The sequence below is a fragment of the Bos javanicus genome, chromosome 12 (assembly GCF_032452875.1).
Source record: "Bos javanicus breed banteng chromosome 12, ARS-OSU_banteng_1.0, whole genome shotgun sequence".
Classification (NCBI taxonomy): Eukaryota; Metazoa; Chordata; class Mammalia; order Artiodactyla; family Bovidae; genus Bos; species Bos javanicus.
Genome location: NC_083879.1, coordinates 27,553,907 through 27,575,122, shown reverse-complemented (window position 1 = coordinate 27,575,122; position 21,216 = coordinate 27,553,907). Strand labels below are relative to the sequence as shown.

Genomic DNA, 21,216 nt, shown 5'->3' with positions numbered 1-21,216 from the left:
TTTACCTACACAAATATATGAAAATATTTTTATCTAGGTAGCTGAGCCCACCCTTTTGCATAAATCTGATCAATCTGAACACTTTCTCCAACCTACCTAAATTATTGCTATTTTCATTACTAATACTACTTATACCAGTAAATCTATCTACTATCATTTCTAGTTATTACTTTATTCTATAAATTATGTTTTTATTTTACAGTGTACACAGTAGTAAATATTATTTATTGTGGTAAATATATAAAACATAAAATTTTAACCATTTTTAAATGTACAGTCAAATATATTCACATTTTTATGTAACCATCACCACCACCCAGAACATTTCATCATCCCAAGCTGAAAGTCTATACCCTCTAAACAATAATTCCCCATTCCATTCTTCCGCAACCCCTGGTAATCACTTTTGCTTCCATCTCTATGCATTTGTCTGTTCTAGGTGCCTTATATAAGTGAAATCATACAGTGTTTGTTCTTTTGTGATTGGTTTATTCTGCTTAGCATAATGTCTTTAAGTTTGGTCCATATTGTAGCATGTATCAGAATTTCATTCCTTCTTAAGGCTGAATGGTATTTAGTTGTACATATATACCACATTTTGATTATCCATTCATCAGCTGATGGACATTTGAATTGGCTATTGTGAATCATGCTGCTTAAACATAGGTGTACATATGCTTATTATGTTCATGTAGTGCTCTTAATTTTTCAAAGTGCTTTTGTGTTTACAGCTCATAAGCTCTGTGGGAGATAGAGTAGTTAGTGTTTTCCTCTTCTGGCAGATAAGAAGTCCAAATTATTGAAAAATTAAGTCACTTATTAATAGAGGGATAGTTTCTGACTCAGCCTAGAGAATCTTTTTCTTATCATACTTTTTATTATTCACTCCAGTAATCCCTTCACCAGCAGGGATGCAAAAGGAAAAATATCCTCATTGAGCTGCAATTGTAGGGCAGAACAAAAGTCTTCTTTTAGTTGGACATGCTAAATGAAATCGGCCTGCAATTTGGGGAAAAAATCAGTTTTAAAAATTTATCTTTCAAATATCATTGGCAGCTATTTTTTCTAGCAAAATAACTCTGGGCTAGCTAATCCAGACCTAGCCTTCTCTCTTCCCCCTCAACTGCACTATCGTTCAAAAATTCAGATTTCCCATGTACTCGAACGTGGAAAGTATGTCTAGAACCCAAATAAAATATCTAAATCTTGATTACTCATGGGCTTAAATCATACCTGATACAGTTTCACATTCTGTTCTTGGATAACAATCTCCATTAAATTCCAGAGATACCAATGCTCTGTTTGAACAGAGATTTTGAGAAGTTGAGAGGCCCTCAGATGACCTTTGAGGGAGGAGAGTGGGGGTGAGGCACATCTGTGGCAGGGCCTGCGGACCATGTCCCAGATGCTGCCCTTCCCGGCGAGGGTCCTGCCAGTTTGTGCCGGAGCAGTTTGTGTAAACTAAATTCATATGCTCCTTTATGTTAATAATATTAGGCTAGACTTAGTTTTTTTGAAATAGGGCTATTATGTGTACTACTACTTGTAGTTTCTATTGGTTTAAAAAGATATTTCTAACAGTTAAAACTGCTCAAAGTAACACTTGTGTTAATTTGATTGTATATTGACACACTATGGCATGTATAAAATGACATTAAAATTTGCTTTGTCTTGAAAATTTTGTGATTGAAAGACTACTCGAAACTCTGGCAAAAACTGTTTGAAATCATCAATACTCTTCTTAAACAAGCTTAGAATTCCAGTCAGTCTGTGGCTAGTCAAGGGAACAGGATACCCTTAATTTGCTCTGTGGCCCCCAGCAAATCAAACCAAGTACCTTCACTTTACAGTCTTGTCCCCCTCCCACCCACCCACCCCCCACCACCTTATCTTAAGTCAAGAAGTCAAGTGTTTGTTTTATACCTCAGCATGGTCCAGGATTGGACTGTTCTCCATTGAGGATACAAAAAAAGAGGATGAAATGCCTATTCTTGGGGACTTTCCAATCCAGTTCTGTTGAGAGAAACCTACCCCTCTTTACCAGATGTGACTCCTAGGTTTGTAGCTGTTTTCTGAGGAAACAAAGAAATAGAATTCCGTGGAAGTCAATGGCATGCTGTGCTCTAGCCCTTCTTGTAGTTGCCTCAGAAGAGATCACAAAGGGTTAAGATTAATGTTTAAAGCTCATACCCATTAATTTGAAAACAGCCACAACCCCATTACTCACATGGGTAAAGAGACATAAAATCTTCCTAGAGAGGAAATATAAAAAGCTGATGAAAATCTGAAAAAAAATTTTGGTCTCAATGGCAGTAAACAAGAATAATACAAATTAAAATGAGACACTGTTTTCTCCATATACTTCATAAGGTTTAGAGAATATTAAATTCAGTGTTGGTGGGAGTGAGGTGAAGTGTTTATTCTCATTAACTGCTGATGGTAGTTTGAATTAGAACTATATTTCTAGAAAATAATTTTCTAGTATCACACAATATTGCTTTTAATGATAGAAATCTTAGAACCAGTCTCAGTAAGTGATCAAAATACATTATGGACAGAAAATTGATAGCATTTTAAAAACTAGAAAAGTTGTAAACAAACTAAATGTTTAGTTGCTTGGGTATAGTTTATTACATTTTATGTACCAATAAATGAATTATTATGCATCAAATATTCACATGAATCTTTTTATTATAAATTTTTAAAACATGGAGAAATATATTTGTCATATTTTAATTAACAAAGAGTAATTGTATTACAAAGAGTAATACAAATTATATATAGTTTGGGATCAATTATTTTGGAATAGTAGAAAAAGAACTACAGAAATATATAAAATGTTAACATTGGTTATCTATAGGGGAATGTTTATAAGTGACTTTTTTTCTTTTATTTTTAACCTTTTATATATTACACAAGTATTCTATAGCAGTCAGAAAAAAAATATGTAAAATAAGTGGTCAGAAAAAGAAAAAAAAAGTGGTCATGTGGATGGATATCCAGAACATGGTTCTAAGAATAGAGACTGTGAAAATATTGTTGACTTATTTATTCTTCCCATCTACTATCTGTCTGACTTTAGGGTAAATCACATAATTTATGAAGCATGTATTTTCTCACCTATAAAATATCGTATTAAACCTCCTCCCAAGTTTGTTAGGAGAATCATTTGAAGTGACAAATATGAAAAATACTTTCAAGATTATAAAATACTAAGAAAAACCTAAAAGATGAGGTTGACTTTATGACATTTCTATGTGGTGACTATCAAGTGTGAGAGTATAGGCTGTGGCCATACAACATAAAGAAACCACAGGCTTAACTGAGGACAAATTCATAACCCACTAGGTACCTAGTCTAGGGCCTTTCTTTGTGCGGGTTACCGCCCATAGCATTGGCGATCAGGGAAAGTGGTGGTAAGGAATGGGCAATATAAAGCTCAGTTGGCAATGCAAGCCAGGCCATGAAGGGAACTAAAAGTCAGACTGAAGACTTGATAGGTTTATCATCACTGGTTAGGATGGAGGCGTATTAGGTGTTTCATTTGCTTTGGGCCTGGGTGAGACACCTGGTTTGGGGATAATGGTGGCTCAGACAGTAAAGAATCTGCCTGCAATGAGGGAGATCTGAGTTGATCCCTGGATTGGGAAGATCCCCTGGAGGAGGACATTTTGCCTGGAGAATCCCCATGAACAGAGGAGCCTAGAGGGCTACAGTCCACAGGGTCATAAATGTTGGACACAACTAAGCAACTAAACATAGCACAGCACAGCATAAGAGTGGCCAATCTGCTGGATAGACTTAATGTTCAGGGGAGTGGAAGAAGGAGTCTGGCTAGGTCAGAGTTTTGGCAGTTCCTGAGATGATGTTCTCAACAAGAACTTGGTAGGAGGAAAAGAGTAAATGTCAGAGAGATTTCTCAAGGAGAGAACTTGTGACAGACGGAACACAGAGGGTAAAGGAGAAGAAAGACTCAAAGATATCACTGATATGTCTTCTCTGGGAGATGGGAAAAGGGCTGCATCCCTTATCAATCCCGCCTAAGAGACTGAATGTACAAGCCAACAATGGCTAGACCAAATGTAACAACCGAGCTCTGAGGCCAGCCTCTGAGCAGTGAGCTCATCAGAGTCAGGACTTGGCAAGAGATGGTCAAATTCCCTATTCTATTTAATCCCTGCTTCCAACTCAAGAGTTAATTAGCCAAAAAAAAAAAAAAATGCTGTCCTAACCAATCATATGGGATGCTGCACTTCTAGCTAGCCCTCCTCCTGCTGTTGCCAGCAGTGTCCAGAAAAATCACACCTTTTCTCACCTTCCGATTTTCCACTATAGTAGATGTCATGTCAGAGAAGGCAATGGCACCCCACTCCAGTACTCTTGCCTGGAAAATCCCATGGAAGGAGGAGCCTGGTAGGCTGCAGTCCATGGGGTTGCGAAGAGTCGGACACGACTGAGTGACTCCACTTTCACTTTTCACTTTCATGCATTGGAGAAGGAAATGGCAACCCACTCCAGTGTTCTTGCCTGGAGAATCCCAGGGACGGGGGAGCCTGGTGGGCTGCCATCTTTGGGGTCGCACAGAGTCAGACACGACTGAAGCAACTTAGCAGCAGCAGCAGCAGGTGTTATGTTCCTCTCCCTTCAAGTCCCTGAAGTGCATGTGATGGTGGCTAACTCCCTTGTTACAGTAAACGCTAAATAAATTACCTCTGTTCTCATTTGGATGGCCTTTATTTGTTTCTGTTCTCCCATATCTATCCTCAGTTCAGTCACTCTTCGCAGTAGTATTATCTGGCAGACAATTTGATGATTTGAGAAAAAACATCACTAGGAATCACTTCTATCCCTCAAACTAATTCTGTGGCTTTGGACCATCTCTTAACCCATTGAACACCCATTTCCTGAATCTGTAAAATGAAATGTCCATCACAAGGTGATGAAATTCTGTGTCCTGGTGTTCAGAAGACATAGTCTGTCACACTGTAGACTAAAGTCCAACAGATCCTTAACTATCTACACATATATTTCTGCCTTTAATTTTCAGAAGGAGAAAGAGAGAAGGAAGAGGGAGGAAGGAGAGCACAGAGGGATGAAGGCAGATAGGCTCTCTCAGATCTGATCCAGTTTAAAGCTTCTCTAACAGGGAAATGTCTGGCACCATTGTGATCATCTGGGTCATGAAGATCTTTTTTGTACGGTTCTTCTGTGTATTCTTGCCATCTCTTCTTAATATCTTCTGCTTCTGTTAGGTCCATACCATTTCTGTCCTTTATAGAGCCCATCTTTGCATGAAATGTTCCTTTGGTATCTTTGATTTTCTTGAAGAGATCTCTAGTCTTTCCCATTCTGTTGTTTTCCTCTATTTCTTTGCATTGATCGCTGAGGAAGGCTTTCTTATCTCTTCTTGCTATTCTTTGGAACTCTGCATTCAGATGTTTATATCTTTCCTTTTCTCCTTTGCTTTTCACTTCTCTTCTTTTTATGGGTATTTGTAAGGCTTCCCCAGACAGCCATTTTGCTTTTTTGCATTTCTTTTCCATGGGGATGGTCTTGATCCCTGTCTCCTGTACAGTGTCACGAACCTCATTCCATAGTTCATCAGGCACTCTATCTATCAGATCTAGGCCCTTAAATCTATTTCTCACTTCCACTGTATAATCATAAGGGATTTGATTTAGGTCATACCTGAATGGTCTAGTGGTTTTCCCTACTTTCTTCAATTTAAGTCTAAATTTGGCAATAAGGAGTTCATGGTCTGAGCCACAGTCAGCTCCTGGTCTTGTTTTTGCTGACTGTATAGAGCTTCTCCATCTTTGGCTGCAAAGAATATAATCAATATGATTTCAGTGTTGACCATCTGGTGATGTCCATGTATAGAGTCTTCTCTTGTGTTGTTGGGAGAGGGTGTTTGTTAGGACCAGTGCATTTTCTTGGCAAAACTCTATTAGTCTTTGCCGAAGTCAAGTGGGCCTTAGAAAGCATCACTACGAACAAAGCTAGTGGAGGTGATGCAACTCCAGTTGAGCTATTCCAAATCCTGAAAGATGATGCTGTGAAAGTGCTGCACTCAATATGTCAGCAAATTTGGAAAACTCAGCAGTGGCCACAGGACTGCAAAATGTCAGTTTTCATTCCAATCCCAAAGAAAGGCAATGCCAAAGAATGCTCAAACTACCGCACAATTGCACTCATCTCACAGGCTAGTAAAGTAATGCTTAAAATTCTCCAAGCCGGGCTTCAGCAATATGTGAACCGTGAACTTCCTGTTGTTCAAGCTGGTTTTAGAAAAGGCAGAGGAACCAGAGATCAAATTGCCAACATCCTCTGGATCATAGAAAAAGCAAGAGAGTTCCAGAAAAACATCTACTTCTGCTTTATTGACTATGCCAAAGCCTTTGACTGTGTGGATCACAATAAACTGTGGAAAATTCTTCAAGAGATGGGAATACCAGACCACCTGATCTGCCTCTTGAGAAATCTGTATGCAGGTCAGGAAGCAACAGTTAGAACCGGACATGGAACAACAGACTGGTTCCAAATAGGAAAAGGAGTACGTCAAGGCTGTATATCGTCACCCTGTTTATTTAACTTATATGCAGAGTACATCATGAGAAACGCTGGACTGGAAGAAACACAAGCTGGATCAAGATTGCCAGGAGAAATATGAATAACCTCAGATATGCAGATGACACCACCCTTATGGCAGAAAGTGAAGAAGAACTAAAGAGCCTCTTGATGAAAGTGAAAGTGGAGAGTGAAAAAGTTGGCTTAAAGCTCAACATTCAGAAAACGAAGATCATGGCATCCGGTCCCATCACTTCATGGGAAATAGATGGGGAAACAGTGGAAACAGTGTCAGACTTAATTTTTCTGGGCTCCAAAATCACTGCAGATGGTGATTGCAGCCATGAAATTAAAAGATGCTTACTCCTTGGAAGGAAAGTTATGACCAACCAAGATAGCATATTAAAAAGCAGAGACATTACTTTGCCAACAAAGGTTCATCTAGTCAAGGCTATGGTTTTTCCAGTGGTCATGTATGGATGTGAGAGTTGGACTGTGAAGAAGGCTGAGCGCCGAAGAATTGATGCTTCTGAACTGTGGTGTTGGAGAAGACTCTTGAGAGTCCCTTGGACTGCAAGGAGATCCAACCAGTCCATTCTGAAGGAGATCAGCCCTGGGATTTCTTTGGAAGGACTGATGCTAAAGCTGAAACTCCAGTACTTTGGCCACCTCATGCGAAGAATTAACTCATTGGAAAAGACTCTGATGCTGAGAGGGATTGGGGGCAGGAGGAGAAGGGGACGACAGAGGATGAGATGGCTGGATGGCATCACTGACTCAATGGACGTGAGTCTGGGTGAACTCCGGGAGTTGGTGATGGACAGGGAGGCCTGGCGTGCTGCGATTCGTGGGGTCGCAAAGAGTCGGACACGACTGAGCGACTGATATGATTTGAACAGGGAAATGAGAGGCCCATGGTTTCCAGACTCCCTTGAATGAGGAGACCAGTGTCTGTTTTACTTGCCTAAACCTGACGCTACAGCACCTGTTCCTCCTCCAGTCTGAGCAGTGATAAAGTCTGACCTCACCGCTCTGAAGAGGGCCTGGCACCCTGTAACAGGAAGGGACGTGTCCAAGTGCAGCCTCTGCAGGAGGAGGAATGAGAATTAGGCGGCACAGACACCAGTGGGGACTAGTTTCTGTTCTGTCCTCACCCCTCCAGAGATGAAACAGACATTTATTTGACGCTAGCGATTACAGGTCCTTTCCAATTAGAACTCAGGAGCTGGGAGGGAAAATGTAGGAGTGCTGAAGAGGCACTGATTTTTCAACATCACACTGTATTCTACTTGGCACCTTTTTCACCACGTGAGACTACCCATGCAGGCTTTCTTGATTCTACATATTCCTGCATCTACATATTTTCTTGATTCTACATATTCCTGTGATCCATTGTCACTCATCATACACATTAAATAAGGATTTAGTTGCAGACGCATTCAATTCGCTTTCACAGTCATTGAGTCTTTGGTATCATAGTGAGAAAGAACAAATCAACATTTGGGGTTCAACATAAATAGTACATTTCTTCTGAGGTTTTCTTCTCTGAGGAAGCACAGAGCTACAATGACTGAATTCAGTTAAAAGTTTGAGGCATTCACAGCTTGCTGCATGTGATGGACTTACTAATACTCTTTCTCACCTGGAGGAAATAAGTTGCTTGTTTTGAATTTCAGTTATCAAATTGAAAAACCTTACTCCTCTCGACCAAAAGGATACAATGAGACAGTGTGGGAGAAACTATTTATAAACTATGTTGTAAATGTCACAATGATGAGCGAACTGGAGGCCAGAAGAGATGGAGTCCCTGTTACCAGGCCACCCTTTCAAGGTCAGGCACCAATCAGTGAAGCATCCAACAACACAACTCAGGTTCCTTAAAGGCAAGTCCCTGCTCCTTATTCAAGGTAATTCTTGATCACGTTTTAACCTGTGACTCATTGTACATAAAAATCAGAATAGGACAACACCTGAACCCTTTGACAGCTTATGCAGTTTATGAAAATCTTCAAGAAAGCACCCCTGTGGCATTTTTCATATTCTCAAGGTATATATGATTCCCCATGCCCACCCCCATAAAAGACAGAAAAAAAACATTAAGAACTCTTAATCTAATGCTATAAAACATGGAGGAGGATATCAAGTGAAGGACAAAAAATAAGAAAACAATCCATGGATACTACTTGATCGTATCATGGTCAAGAAATAATGGTTACTTTTGTACCTCTAAGTAAGTAATAAGAACATTCAAATTATTCCTTTTGACCAGCAGCTCAAGAGAAACGATGCTTTTTCCACCAGCTCCCTTCTCCCAGTTCCTTTGTACTATTTAATTTTGATGGAAAGACAATGCCTAATAGGATCATTTCAGAATATGGAGGAATTACTACCTAGGATATTTTTTCTCTTGCAAGGAAAAGTGCGTGTTTATTTTGGCTTTCCCATGTTTCTCCCAATAATGAGCCTAAGTAATGTTGTTGAACTAGAGGCTGGCCGGCTTTCAGAAGCAGCCATTGAGAAAGGACTGATCTGAAATGAGAGAAGAGGGAACCATTAAGCTAAAAATAAAATGAATGCCAAGCTTTGACTCTCTCCAGGGTTCTCTTATGTGTCATAACTTATGCTTCATGAAGGTCCCAAGGGGGGAGGTCATAAGTCAGTGTCACTTGGCTGGTTCAGTGCAGGCCATTGGGCTAAATGTGTCAGTATACTCTGCCCCTGACCACAGGGGCCTGGGATAAACCAAGACATAAAATAACCTGACTTGCCCCTGAAGGAAGAGAAGCTGCTGCTAAAATGAGACTTGGCCTTTTAGTAAGGTCTACACATGCCTTTGACCCCAGGGCTTTTGGCAGAATTTCTGGGAATGGCATGCCACAGCTTCTTAATCTATAAACAGCAGAAAATTTATACACCATCTCCATGAATCTCAGAAGAAATGGCCAACAATTCTCTGAATGCATGCTATTTAAATGTTACAGATATATGGTTCAGGACTCACTATACAGAATCATAGCATTTATGGGTAGCATTATGGATGGAATCTTAGACGCCATTTTAGTCTAGGAATTACACACAAGCTGGAGAGAAGACTCCTTGGCAATGTTAATTGAACACAGTGGTTACAAGCTGAGACACCTTGTATCCAGTTGCTTGGTTTTGAATGCCAGTTCCATCCTGCACTGTTCTACCTCAGTGTCAGCATGTGAAAACTAGGAATAATTCAAGTTTCTACGTCATAGGGAGCTCTGAAGAGTAAGTCAGGTAATAATATAGTTAAAGTGTTTGGGCTATCTGTCAAATTAAGTACTATATAATGTTTGCTCTTATTGTTGGAGAATTTCACACAGTGCTACATAACGCTTATTATACAGCTTTTAGTTCTTATTAACCACAAAAGAACCTACATGTATTTGAGAAGTGGTAAATCATGTATATGGGATACATTATCTATTCAGTTTACACAGCGTTCATTGGAGAAGGAAAAGGCAACCCACTCCAGTGTTCTTGCCTGGAGAATCCCAGGGACGGGGGAGCCTGGTGGGCTGCCGTCTATGGGGTCTCACAGAGTCGGACACGACTGAAGAGACTTAGCAGCAGCAGGGAATATTCTTGGACCAGTTTTGGTTACTAGAAGTAAATTCTCTTTCCCAGGGTATATACAGGGTTGGAATGGAGGCTAATTAAAAGCAACAACAATAGGAATTAAACACTTTATTGAATGTTCCAGTTGCCATGCTAGCTGGCTTACCAGGCGTGATTTTATTTCATTCTCCTGACAGCCCTACCAGGTTAATACTATTATGATCTCTATTTTTACCCATGAGGAGACAGACTGATAACACTTACATGCCTTTCCCAAAGCTGGCATGTTGCAGGGCCTAGCTCTAAATCTTAGGCCGTGCTGTAAGTCACACTATGTACTGACTTCTTTCCAGTGACTCTAAGAGCGATGGAAATCATAAGTTTCTGAGAATCACTTGCAGACCTGGGATAAAGACTCAGCCTTGAGCCAATCATCAACAGATACAGATGGTAAACAGGAGCACAGACACAGGAAAGCAACCCTTGTAGAAACAAATGGAAAGGAACGCAGAAGTCTACCATGTAAACACAGTCCTAGCAGTGGCACAGGGAAAAGAGGTCAGCTCATCGGTGGTTTCCCTTCTCTCCTGAGTCTTTCTGTCATTCAGAGTGAATTCATGCATTTTCCAGCCTCTCATGCCTTGGCTCGGCTGGTGTGTTCCACACTGTCTCCTGGATCTCAGATGGTCCTTGTCCTTTGAGACTTCCACAATTTGTTCCACTGCATCTGAAATCTTTCCCCTGGTTGCTGACACAATTGAAGACTATTTTCTTACCTGACCCTGTCCTACAGGGTCCTGACTGTCCAACCATACTTTGTTATAAAATTTAATCAATTATTCTTAATCTTGTAGAGACTTAAAGGTTTCCCCTGCCCTTCTGGGCTAACTACTACCCTCCTCTCTATATTCACCCACAGATGCCTCAGTAACCTTGAAATGAAAAGATCCTTTGGAATAGGAAGTCTTAAAGTCATCATATGAATTGACCAATAATTTGGACTGTAGGATTCAAGGGTAGTTCAAGGATGGAATGTATACTCACAAGCAACAGAAGTCACGCGGGTTGGGCTGTAACTAAAGGCTTGCACTGTAGTTGGCGCAGGTCTCTGCGTGTAGCATGTCGCATGCATACTCCTCCATTATGTTTCTAACAATGTCACCAAAGGCCACATTGCCTCATCTACAATGTATAGAATTTATTACTATCAACCAAAATTACAAAGTTTTATTTCACAAGCACAAGTTCTTCCAACTGGTATTTGTACATTTATACTTACAAACCAACTAAATAATCTTATATTTGTCATTATTGTAAAGGTCTAGGGAGATTCAGATCATTATTCCAACATGTTAAGATCTGTTTGGATTTTGATGATGTCAAAGCAATAATATATTAAGAAATTTGTTAAACATACACTTATCTAAAGTGAAAATATTAGGATAAGACCAATAACAGAGTTTTTTTAATAAGCCAACACCAATCAGCTCCCCCTATGCCCAGTTGCTAAGAAGTATCTCTAAGTATGTTCATTCAACCAGTTATTAATCTTCTAATTGCATTAGCTCAGCTCATATTTCTTAATCTTGTCTCCAATAACATCATGAAAGAATTACACAATGCCCCACTGAAGTTCATGTGGTAAGTAGTATTTCGTCTATGGCATTTCCTTGAACAATGTTTCCCACTAATTTGGCCAGATTTAATTTAGCTAAAAGCAATTTGACAAAAAACAATTTGTTCAAGAAGACAGTTTTGTCAAAACAACGATCTAGTTAAAACAGAATAATGCCAATCGGCGTTTTTTCAAAGTTGGTCATTTTTTGTATACTCTGGACAGAATTGTGACCCATTTTTCACCTTATATATTTTTGTTCATATTTTGCCTTTTCTCAATAGTTTAATTTCTTAAATTTCTAGCTCATTTCCAGTTAGTTATTCCTATTAAGCCTACTTATAATGTAGAATGAAACAATCTGACTATTCAGCAATTAATTAGAATGTAAATGTCTATCAACTGATGGATTATTTTTAAAAAATATACTAGGTTTCAAATGCCATATGGTAAGTAAAATATCATATGTTAGTCATCAGAAACACATATTAAAGCCTATCATACTCTAATGTGAAATCATTGGTCAGCCCTATTTAAATATCATTATGTTAAACAATTTTTTTCTGGTTTGTATTTATAATTTTCCCATAATGAGCATGTGTTTGCTTAAAAAGTCTAAAATAATACATAAATCACAGTGATGGTCTATTGTTTAATTACTTTATTAGCTTCAAATAATTAGCTCCTTTTGCTTGATGCTTAGGTTTTCTTCAGCGATTCCTTAATTGTTCAAACTTTTTCAATAAAGACAGAGTAATTGTTTGAAGATAAAGGATGTACATAGTGATATAAACAAAAAGTTCTGAAAAGTGTAAAATAATGTTTACAGATACCTACAGCTTTATAAAGCTGTCCTATGTTTTGTCACCCATAATGGAACCTATAATGATGGAAGATCTTCATTTTCAACTAATTTATTGTGTTGACCAATTTGCTTTAGATCAAATTACCTTTGGCTATCTGCTTTTACATGCTGTCTACCAAGCTAACAATACATTAGAGAAAAGAAATGTGACCATCAAGGTGATTTTTTTTTTTTTTTTAGTAAATCTATTCTAATTCTAGGAATCCACTAGCATCTCTTTCAGTTGTTCCACAAACCACTCCTTTAATAAACCATTTTTGAATCTTGCCAGTTTGCGAAAATTAAGCAATATGTCTAAGTTCCTCTTGAAACTGTCTAAAGACAGCAATGGTGAGTAACCTCCTACTTAAAATAAGTGCCGGCAAACGTGGCTAGGATGACGTCCAGGCACTTTATTCCAAGTATTTTCTCAAGGAAATTGCTCAACTTCTCCACCATCTGGCATCTCTACAGAATCACATCAAGAATATGACATATATTTAATATTCTCCCACCCTATAGGTATCCCAATGCTATTTTTCCCTTGACCCATCTTACTGTTACTACTGTGATTTTAAAAACCAGTGTGGTTCCCAGGGCCATGATTGCTGCTTGACCCTGTTCTTACCTCCTCGTCTACATTTATGGCTGTCTGAGAGGGCAGGCGTATAGGAGTCACCAGAAACTCCTGGAAATTGCCAGCCATGTCTCCCTGAGCCCTGTCATGCTGCTACCGGTACCTAGGTGATAGGTTGCACTTTCTATTATTTTGCCTAATACACCAAATTACATAGATAAAATATTTAAATTATCTTCCATCTTGTCTGTGAAAGGATACAGTCAGGTTATTAACTTTTAAGTCATAGTCTTCAATGTCCTAGAGCTTTTAAAAAATAAATGGTCTAACCATATCTCTCAGGGTTTTTGTTTACCTAGATTTGCATGCTGGGTAATCTCAGTAAAAACTTATAGAATTATTGAAGGAATGTGTGTCACATGGGATGTGAAATTGTAGAAGATAAATTCAGCTATTCCTTCAGCCTTCCATTCATTCAGTAAAAAGTGAAAAAAATAACAAAAGGCAACTATTAGCTCTAGAGGCAAATGAGATTCTTTAAATATGAGTTCTGTAATGGTGGTGATTTCAGCAGGGTTTGGTTGTTAACAGTGACAGAGAATTCTTGTTCTTAGTCTTATAATTCTAGTGCTTTTATCTACCTTTTGGGAACTTCCTCCAAACATTGCGATGCTGAGAAATCAGAGTCTGAATGCAGCTATGAAGAAAAGACTCAAGATTTTCAAAGATGAAAAACACGAGAACTTCAGTGAATCAATAGAGGAGATGTCATCCTTAGATAAAGAGAGAAATCTTGAAAAAAAAATTATGATCCCTTATTAGGCAGTTTTTCCTGAACGGACATAGGCAATATATTTCACCTTTGTTCCTCCCACAACTCTTTTTTTTCCCTCCTGCTTTTAATTTTACTAAAATAAGAAAAGGAATTCCTAAGAACGGCTGTGATATAGTGTCTGGTTAACAAAGCTAACACATTGCCTAAATATTTATTCTCACGTACAGGGTATTTGGATTGCAGATGTGCAGAAATATTGTCAGGTTAAAAATAACTCTTCCCACAAGGCGGTGGTGCACTGGAATGCTAATCCAAGCCCACTGCCTATCCTTGTGAACGTCGCATCCTGGGTGTCCTAGCTGTACAAAGTAAACAGCCCCAGCCTCATTTCCTTAGGAACCTCACCTTTTCTCTTGAGCCATTAAAAAAAGAAAAATTTGTGCCGAGACTAGCAAGAAACAGGGCAATGAGAGAAGGAGAAAAATCCTCAGAGAGCCACTCTGCTTTCTCCTACATTCTTTTTTGTGTGCCTGGTGAGGGAATTTTTTCCTCTTCAGGCCAAAGGTAGCTTAGACATTCTAATCCTTAGAGTAAGTACTTTGCTTAAACCCTGTGCAGCTTATCAGTAATGTGGTTCAAAGGCTAGGCTCATGGAAATACCTGGGGCCAGGTTAGGCAGCTTAATCCTGGAAGGGAGAATGCCTGGAAGGCAGATGGCGTCCAGGTCAGGTCCCACCTGTACTGCCACTTCAGACTTCAGGCAGGGTGCCCTCGCCCCTCTGGGGTTCACCTTCTCAGCCTGAAAACCGAAAGCAACTTGTATCCCAAGAATGTGCCCTGGAGGCAGTATAACAACATAGACCACAAGTCATGGGGAGAAAGACAATGATGAGCAAGAATCTAATTGATCTGTGTGGATGCAGGTTGGTGCTGTCCACAAAAAAGGCACAAAAAGAGGTTTGAAAATCTCAGGGAAAGTTTAAGATACTGACAGTTAACTTAGTCCTCATGGAAGTGCCAAAGGCAAACTAGGAGAGAAGAGGCACCTCAGCAGAGATTTAAGAGAAAAGAAGTAGCATGAATATAGGTGTTGGTCTTCTCCTTTATGGCCTGCAGAGCACAGACAGAAGATTCAGCATCTTCTCTTCCCCTCCAACAGAGAGAGATTTTACAGTGATTCTCTCTTAGATCATTTGGATACCTGAAAGCTTCCCACCTGAAAGTATTCCACCCTTGGAGTCTGAACTTGAATGAAAACATTAAAAGCACCTATAAATTTCTACGGAAAGATTGGGATTTTTGTTAACAGCATTAGACAAGTAACTGCTTTACATGTATACTGTCGAACTTGTTCTGTAGCATCTTTTGTCTGACAAGCCTCTGACTCTTAGTCTGCATTAGAGTAACTTCTAGCCTCCCAACTTCATTTGCCACAATCACAAGGAACTGGCCTGCACACAGCAACACCTGATCCCAGCAGTTTCCACCTCTTGCAGAGCAGTGCCAACACCACTGTAACAGCAGGTTTCACTAATTCCCCTCCCATGCTTAAATTAACAGGCAGCCAGCGACACTTAAGATACAGACCCGCAGACCTGGACTGACATTTGGTTACAATTCCACTGGGATTTTCTCTCTATAGCACTAGTCCTGCATACAGACCCATTTTCAAGTGGCAAAGATAATTTGATCCCATTTTAAAGGATACTTATTACACTGAGAGCAGAGAAAAAACCTGGCCTATCCTGGGAACGTTCACACAAGTTTAAAAGTATAACGTATCAATGTGACTATTTCATTTTGGAAGAATTTTTTTTAAAGCAATGGGTTTGTGGGGTTTGTTTGTTTTTGTTTTTGTTTTTTTTGTCTTTTTAAATCAGAGCTATATGTGCATGTTTGACAGTGAGCTGTTATTCTTAAAGGCAGCAGGAGAAGGCAGCATGTTAAAGTTTCACATTAAACAAAAAAGAGTTTTAAGAAACATCCTCAAATTACGTTCACAGTTTGAAAGTTCAAGAATTGTGGCTGAGCCCTGCTTACCTTACAGTTTCAGGTCCCAAGGGGTCTTTAAATTTAAAGCAGTACATCAACTGTGCAGGACTGATTTTCTTGCATAAAAGTCTAATCTGTCATAGCACCCAGCTCACCGGGAGGAGCCAGCCTCCTGTTCCCGAGCACCAATGAGGGAACCAAAGGAGCACATGTGGGAAGTGGCTTCCCTGAAAACCTGTCACGGTCTGCACATGCTCTCTGTGTCGAGGTGCCAGATCAACCTTGGCTGGAAGCTCACAAAGCACCTCATTGTGAGTCCCGGACATCTCTCTGGGGAGAAGAAAAGGTTATTAAAAAAAAAAAAAAAAAAGGCTCTACTCAATCTGAAGTTTTCATGCTTTTGTTGGAATGGGCCTCTCATTCATTAAAAATATAGAGGAGCTATTTTCTGTTAATCAGCTTCCTGGGGAACAAGTATAACTAATAACAATACATCTATATATTGAGATAAGAGGGGAAGCTTATCTTTTCGAATTCTGCTACTTACTGGTCCTGGCTGGTGTGAAGGAGGGCTCCATCTCATTACTTAGAAAAGGGTCTACTCCGTAAGAACTGACAGGATGCTTTATTGGAACAAAACTCACATTTATGATTATGAGTGCAACAATAATGTTTGTTAGCTTGGACCCACCAGGCCCAAGGATAAAATGAAAATCTACCGTATCTCTGTTATAAAATCATCAGTGACACTGACATAATTCAACTGGACTCTCCCATCAAGTTAACTGGAAGTCATTGTGAGAAGGAATTGCACATCTTCTCATGGGACAAAGATGTACAACGACCAGAAAAACATTTGCCTGTGACCTTCATAGACACCTGCTTTAATGTGCTATAGAAAAGCATTATTGAATGAGGGGGGAAAATGTCAAAATACTCAAACCTCTTTAAAATCCAATGTTAAAGTCTTGATCCATGACTACCCTTTTTTTGGAGTTTGATGTTCAGTCCTTCTGCCATCTTTGCTCGGACACTAGCCTGAAGCAGTTTATCACAGTGAGCAGGTAGCTATGGATGTAAATAAGATAGAAAAGCAGCACCATGAAGTGGAACGAGGAGACCCATGTTCAAGTTCTGGTTCTGTTTGTATCATCAACTCTAAGCTCAGGAAAATCTTGAGGTCTCTATGGGTCTCATTTTTTTTGTTTGTTTGTTTTTTTTCCTGGAAAGTGAGGGAGTTAAACTAGTCCAGAAATGGAAAAGAGAATGCATGCAGTCTCTGAGTGCAGTTCACTGGGCAGGGGCTAAAGTGAGATGGAAACATGAGTCTGTATTTCAAGGGCAGCTATTCCTCCCAAAATAACTGAACCCAATTGAAATGTGCACTGAATTATACTAAATCCACTACTTTTTTTTTTTTTAAGCTTGATTTTCAAATATTTTAAAAATGTGAAATCTAGTTATTATATATGTGAGTAACTTATTCAAAATGTTTAAAAATACTGTGAATACCAAATAAAATCTGTCTGCTGGTTAAATTTGCCCTTCAGGCTATCAGTTTAAGTTTGGCAACTGCTGCTGCTGCTGCTAAGTCACTTCAGTTGTGTCCGACTCTGTGTGACCCCATAGACGGCAGCCCACCAGGCTCCCCGTCTCTGGGATTCTCCAGGCAAGAACACTGGAGTGGGTTGCCATTTCCTTCTCCAATGCATGAAAGTGAAAAGTGAAAGTAAAGTCGCTCAGTCGTGTCCGACTCTTTGCGACCCCATGGACTGCAGCCCACCAGGCTCCTCCATCCATGGGATTCTCCAGGCAAGAGTACTGGAGTGGGGTGCCAGTGCCTTCTCTGAAGTTTGGCAACTAGGTAATCTTAAATCTTATCCTGCTGGAAAATAAATAATCCAGGGAAATTAGTCTCTAAAAGCAACTGTCTTTCAGCATGGTTAGCAGTCAAAGTAGGTCTTAAAGAAAAGACTTCCTAGTAATTTGGGGTGAAATTAGGGACCTTTGCTGCCCTGCTCTATGATGGTGACCACATGATCAGTGACCTCATGCATCCAGTTTTCCGTGGAAGAGGCTGGAGTAGGACCTAAGGGATCATTAACACTGTAAGAATCTGATGAAGGAAAGGAGGCAGGAGAACACAGGGGAGAAAAGAAAAGATCATTCCAGTAATATAAAAACCAACTGAAGGCAGGGCTATCAGTCTTATCTCAAGACTGAAATGCCAGAATTAAAAGTTCCAGTAGGGTTCACAATAATTAGCTAAATTCAGAAATTTAGAGGAAGAGAAGATTTCTTGACTTGAATAAAAGAGATGTTGGGTGGTTGAGTGGGGTGGAGATGCGTGCAAAGCAAAGTTGACTGAATAAGCCTTTTCTACATCAAAAGGCAAAGTTAACATTGAGATTACTCAGTCCTCAGGGTCTGAGCCATCTGAGCAATGCCGTCCTTTGTGAGCCACTGGATGAGCTCTAACTGGGCGGAGAAGGCCACTTTATGACTGCTGACTCATCCTTGTGAGGGAGAAGGTGCTAACTCAGCAAGGACCCAGGCCAAACTCCTGCAAACATGCTCAGTAAACATTTGTCCTGGCTGATGGACCCTGGCCAGGAGACTAGACCAAAGACCAAGACAGGGAAGTGGTGGTTTAGTCTCTAAGTCGTGGCCGACTCTTGCGATCCCACGGACTCCTCTGTCCATGGAATTCTCCAGGCAAGAATACTGGACTGGGTTGCCATTTCCTTCTCCAGGGGATGTTCTGGACCCAGGATTCGAACCCAGGTCTCTTGCATTGCAGGCAGATTCTTTACCAACTGAGCTACCAGGGAAGTCTAATCCTTCAAGACTCAGCTCTAATCTCAATCATTTTATTCCAGGAAATCCCTCTCTTAACCTCTTAGGCTGCCTTTCTTATAGAACATCTTTTATTTTATTTTGTCTTGGTATAGTACTTAAAGTGGATTTTTATTTTTATTTTTTTGTCTACTTTTCTGTCTACCATATTAAACTATGGATTGGTTGAGGTATGAATATCATTCTCATATTTCTTCAATCCAGGAATTTAGCACAGTCTATGTCTAGCTCATGTAAGTAACTTAATAAATATTAGTTGAATGAATTAGTAAATAGAAGTAACTGGGAGAAATACTGTGCATTATAAATGCAGTGAAATTAAAGTTATAAGGCAAATATTTGAGAGAAAATTAAGTTTAGATGAATTTTTTCCTATGATAATTATTTTTTCTCAAAAGTGTAGTTAATTTTTTTTTTCAGTTTCATGCTGTTGTGGGTTCTTATTTTGTATTGTTCAATATAACATTCCTTATTACCATGTTTATTGCCTTTGCCATAACTCAAACTTTCTAAGCCTTCTTATTTATGCTTCCTAAGCATCTGAATGCAGAGTTCCAAAGAATAGCAAGAAGAGATAAGAAAGCCTTCCTCAACGATCAATGCAAAGAAATAGAGGAAAACAACAGAATGGGAAAGACTAGAGCTCTCTTCAAGAAAATTAGAGATACCAAGGGAACATTTCATGCAAAGATGGGCTCGATAAAGGACAGAAATGGTATGGACCTAACAGAAGCAGAAGATATTAAGAAGAGGTGGCAAGAATACACAGAAGAACTGCACAAAAAAGATCTTCATGACACAGATAATCACGATGGTGTGATCACTCACCTAGAGCCAGACATCCTGGAACGTGAAGTCAAGTGGGCCTTAGAAAGCATCACTACGAACAAAGCTAGTAGAGGTGATGCAATTCCAGTTGAGCTATTTCAAGTCCTGGAAGATGATGCTGTCGAAGTGCTGCACTCAATATGTCAGCAAATTTGGAAAACTCAGCAGTGGCCACAGGACTGGAAAAGGTCAGTTTTCTTTCCAGTCCCAAAGAAAGGCAATGCCAAAGAATGCTCAAACTACCGCACAATTGCACTCATCTCACATGCTAGTAAAGTAATGCTCAAAATTCTCCAAGCCAGGCTTCAGCAATACATGAACCATGAACTTCCAGATGTTCAAGCTGGTTTTAGAAAAGGCAGAGGAACCAGAGATCAAATTGCCAACATCTGCTGGATCATGGAAAAATGAAGAAATTTCCAGACAAACATCTACTTCTGCTTTATTGACTATGCCAAAGCCTTTGTGTGGATCACAACAAACCGTGGAAAATTCTGAAAGAGATGGGAATACCAGACCACCTGACCTGCCTCTTGAGAAACCTATATGCAGATCAGGAAGCAACAGTTAGAACTGGACATGGAACAACAGACTGGTTCCAAATAGGAAAAGGTGTACATCAAGGCTGTATATTGTCACCCTGCTTATTTAACTTATATGCAGAGTACATCATGAGAAATGCTGGGCTGGAAGAAGCACAAGCTGGAATCAAGATTGCCAGGAGAAATATCAATAACCTCAGATATGCAGATGACACCACCCTTATGGCAGAAAGTGAAGAGGAACTAAAAAGCCTCATGATGAAAGTGAAAGTGGAGAGTGAAAAAGTTGGCTTAAAGCTCAACATTCAGAAAACGAAGATCATGGCATCTGGTCCCATCACTTCATGGCAAATAGATGGGGAAACAGTGGAAACAGTGTCAGACTTTATTTTTCTGGACTCCAAAATCACTGCAGATGGTGACTGCAGCCATGAAATTAAAAGACGCTTACTCCTTGGAAGGAAAGTTATGACCAACCTAGATAGCATATTCAAAAGCAGAGACATTACTTTGCCAACAAAGGTCTGTCTAGTCAAGGCTATGGTTTTTCCAGTGGTCATGTATGGATGTGAGAGTTGGACTGTGAAGAAGGCTGAGCACTGAAGAATTGATGCTTTTGAACTGTGGTGTTGGAGAAGACTCTTGAGAGTCCCTTGGACTGCAAAGAGATCCAGCCAGTCCATTCTGAAGGAGATCAGCCCTGGGATTTCTTTGGAAGGACTGATGCTAAAGCTGAAACTCCAGTATTTTGGCCGCCTCATGCGAAGAGTTGACTCATTGGAAAAGACTCTGATGCTGGGAGGGATTGGGGGCAGGAGGAGAAGGGGATGACAGAGGATGAGATGGCTGGATGGCATCACTGACTCGATGGACGTGAGTCTGAGTGAACTCCGGGAGTTGGTGATGGACAGGGAGGCCTGGCGTGCTGCAATTCATGGGGTCCCAAAGAGTCAGACAGGACTGAGTGCCTGAACTGAACTGAACTGCACTGAACTGAATGACCATCTATGGGAACGTTTTAGTCAACAATGAATG

The 21,216-nt window shown here is 39.9% G+C and overlaps 1 protein-coding gene across 2 annotated transcripts in view; it reads right to left on the bottom strand.

Moving 5' to 3' along the window:
- STARD13 (StAR related lipid transfer domain containing 13) overlaps positions 1-16,157 on the bottom strand; it is a 492,565-nt gene extending 476,408 nt beyond the window's left edge. For both annotated transcript variants that reach the window (XM_061434800.1, XM_061434804.1), the window contains exon 1: positions 16,004-16,157. The gene's annotated coding sequence lies outside the window, so the exon portion shown is untranslated. The remainder of the gene's footprint in view (positions 1-16,003) is intronic.
- Between the last annotated feature and the right edge of the window lie 5,059 nt (positions 16,158-21,216).